Here is a 3940-nt window from a genome sequence, read left to right as displayed (position 1 = left end):
CTCCAGGTGACCATCACTGCAGCCTGATGCCGAAACTTCACCCCGTCTTTGGAACCCTCATTTCAACGGTCTGGCGTGCCCCTAGAACCGGTGTCCAGACATTTTGTTGTGTCAACAGATGCCTCTGCCACAGGCTGGGGTGCCATGTGCAATGAGCATGCTGTGTCAGGCTCCTGGATGGGAACCTCAGTGGCATGTCAATTACCTCGAGTTGTTAGCAGTAGGGCTTGCTCTGCACCGCTTCAGGGCCCTGCTGAAGGACAAGCACGTTCTGGTTCCTACGGACAACACTGCAACCATAGCATACATCAACCGTCAGGGTGATCTACGCTCCAGCCGCATGTCACAACTCGCTTGCCATCTCCTCTTGTGGAGTCAGAAGCATCTGAGGATGCTTCGTGTCATTCACATCCCAGGCAGGCTCAATTGTGCAGCCGACGAGCTCTCACTGCTGGGCCTGCGCAAGTATGCGTTTCCCCCAGTGAGCCTTCTTGCACGGACATTGTGCAAGATCAGGGAGGATAAGGAGCAGGTCCTCATGGTTGCACCTTTTTGGCCACGCCGAACCTGGTTCCCCGAACTTGTACTCCTCGCGAAAGCCCATCCCTGGCCAATTCCTCTGAGGAAGGACCTTCTTTCAATAAAGAACGCTGTCTTTGTATCAGAAATTAACTGGTGAGTAATGCTTAGGGGTGTAACGGTACACAAAATTCATGGTTCGTTTTGTACCTCTGTTTTTAAGTCACAGTTCAGTGCAATTTCAGTACAGTTAGGGGTAATTTTTTAAATGCAATAATTGATTTTTTTTTTTTATTAGTAAAAATCAAGAGTTTACATATATTCAATATGAAACAGTATAAACCATCATTTTATTTATCAAAACAAAGTTAAACAGGATTGTAAGTCTTACCTGTGGCTTTATCTTGCTCTGATTTGAGAAAAAAACTGTGTGCTTCTAGCGGTGTTTCAAATGTCCAACAACATAATGATTTAAATGTAAAATAGCAGACACAGCGTTGATCTTCGCACCACAGTTTCTACACAAATTTAAATGATTTGATTAAAAAGACCATATACGAAATCGTCTGTTTTCACTAACAATTACTAAATGTACAAAATAAGTTACAAAAATGCAGAACGTTTTAAACCAATTTAACATTCAAGCAAGCTGCTTCTGAATCATCTATAATAACTTTTTAATAACTTTTACACACTTAACGTTACCACATATACTAAAACAAACGAATATTCTACGTTATTTTTCAAAAGAATTTGCAACACGTTAGAAATATTTACGTTAACGTTTTAAAATGACGGCGACAACAATGATATAACTACTTTCTAAAATCGATTGGCCGTCATTTCATAGATTAAACCAGACATAAATCAGGGTTGTAAGTCTTACCTGTGGCTGTATCTTGTATTGAACAGAGAAAAGACCATGTGCTTCAAGCGCGGTTCTCGTTTCTTTCAAATGACCAACACGACAACTGAAATCTTCACGTCCAAATTTTTTATCAAATTGAATTAATCCAAAAAAAAATATAAAGCCATGTATGTTTTGGAATTTCTGATTTCACTAAAACTATAATGTTACAAGATAACGTACAGCCTGCCAGTCTATTAATGTGACTCACTAAAGCTAGTTTATGTTCCGTCTCACGGAAACAGAACGTATTAAAATTAACTCTGTATATCAATTAAATGTATGTAGTTGTTTTAAAACAAAAGGTTAAAAGTGAAGATTCTAAATCTTACCTTTGTGTTTAGTTTTCAATCGCACGATTCCACCCAAAGAACCGCCATTTTTCCAAGCAGGGTAGATTGTCAAATGCAGACTGCATTGTCTCAATTACTTCAAGTCCCTGTATGTAATATTAACACTGGACAGGTGTTTGGAAGCGCAACACCAAAATATTGCACCACTTGGGGGCACAATGTCACACAAGCTGGTGTTTATTACAGTAAATGTACACTTTTATTTGAACACTGAAACACCATTAGGCCTTACACTGAAATTTTAACGCCACCGAATTTGCTGTATATATATATATACAGTACAGACCAAAAGTTTGGACACACCTTCTCGTTCAAAGAGATTTCTTTATTTTCAGATTCTTGTAGATTCTTTGTAGATTCACACTGAAGGCATCAAAACTATGAATTAACACGTGGTATTATATACATAACAAAAAAGTGTGAAACAACTGTAAATAACTGAAAAAATTTAATATTCTAGGTTCTTAAAAGTAACCACCTTTTGCTTTGATTACTGCTTTGCACACTCTTGGCATTCTCTTGGTGAGCTTCAAGAGGTAGTCACCTGAAATGGTCTTCCAACAGTCTTGAAGGAGTTCCCCGAGAGATGCTTAGCACTTGTTGGCCCTTTTGCCTTCTGTCTGCGGTCCAGCTCACCCCTAAACCATCTCGATTGGTTTCAGGTCCGGTGACTGTAGAGGCCAGGTCATCTGGCGCAGCACCCCATCACTCTCCTTCTTGGTCAAATAACCCTTGATGCCTTCAGTGTGACTCTACAATTTTCATAGTCATGAAAATAAAGAAAACTCTTTGAATGAGAAGATGTGTCCAAATATATATATATATATATATATATATATATATATATATATAGACACACACACACACATACATAGGTCCTATATTTCTTTACTGTTTAATAACAATGGCATTCATATGATGCTCTGTGTAAAGGTTTTCTTTAAATTTTTTATGAATAGACTGTAGCCTAAGACTATCCTACATTTTGAAATGGACTCACTGTTAATGTTTTAATATATTTTTTTAAGATGTTACAATGTTATATCATAATGTTATTGTTGTTTTATTTCCTCCTTTTATCTAAGTTTACAATTACATTCATTTCACAATCCGTCTGTGGCGAATGGGGCGGGGCCGAGAGATGTGGGAACAAGGAGGGAGGCCGGTGGAATGATTGGGAAATCAGTGACACCTGTGCCCCACCGCCGGTCTCGAGCCCCACGTTGGAGATGGAAGGATATAAAACTGGAGCGACATTAGTGAAGGACGAGAGAGGACCAGGCCTGGGCCATATTTTTTGTTTGCTTTTTATTTTGTGCTCACCAGTCGTCCGTAAGGGGCTGGTGCGCTGTTTTGTGTTTATTTTTGTCATTAAAGTTTCATTTTGATTGTGTGCCGGTTCCCGCCTCCTTCTTCCGGATGAATAGGACGTTTTTATCATTACACCGCCCCTTTGCGCCACCTGGTGGTAGTTTCGAGAATGATTTTAACACGCGACTGAATTACAGATACTGCCACGGTGGTAATGCCCATTTAGGCTGTCCACCTACTGTACCCGCTCTGCGGGGCGGAGCTCACGATGCAAATTCCGCAGACCAAGGTACTTTGTGTACCATTGACTCATTTTGTACCACTCGAAGGTGATTGGGGTCTCGGGCGATATCCCATTCGTAACGTCTCCGTTCCCTTCTTAAAGGAACGAGGGTTACATACGTAACCAAGACGTTTTGGTTACTACACAGAATCTGAAGAACGCTTGACCATGGTGTTTTCAGCCTCTTCCCCCTCAATATATGAGTATATAAACATAATCTCTAGAACTTTTTTTTTTATTTCATGAGCATTTTAGCCTTTTTTATTTATTTATTTATAATTTTTTATAAAAACTTTAGTCATATCATATTCAAATTGAAACGTAAAGGTCTTCACAGCAACCCATCAAAATATTTTTTTTAAGAAGAAACTATGAGAGAGAGAGAGAGAAAGAGAGATAAAACCAGGTAAGTTGGTCATCCAGCCTTGTTGGTCTTAGCTGGTCACCAGGCTGGCTTAAGAAGGGTTTTGCACACTTATTTAGCTGGACAGGCTGGGAGATCAACTGGCCAACCAAGCTGGGAGACAAGGAGCAAGGTCAAGCTTAAACCGGTGTGCACCGATTTGC

Source organism: Carassius gibelio, chromosome A15 (assembly GCF_023724105.1).
Source record: "Carassius gibelio isolate Cgi1373 ecotype wild population from Czech Republic chromosome A15, carGib1.2-hapl.c, whole genome shotgun sequence".
In the NCBI taxonomy this organism is placed as follows: Eukaryota; Metazoa; Chordata; class Actinopteri; order Cypriniformes; family Cyprinidae; genus Carassius; species Carassius gibelio.
Note: the sequence above shows the minus strand (reverse complement) of the source record.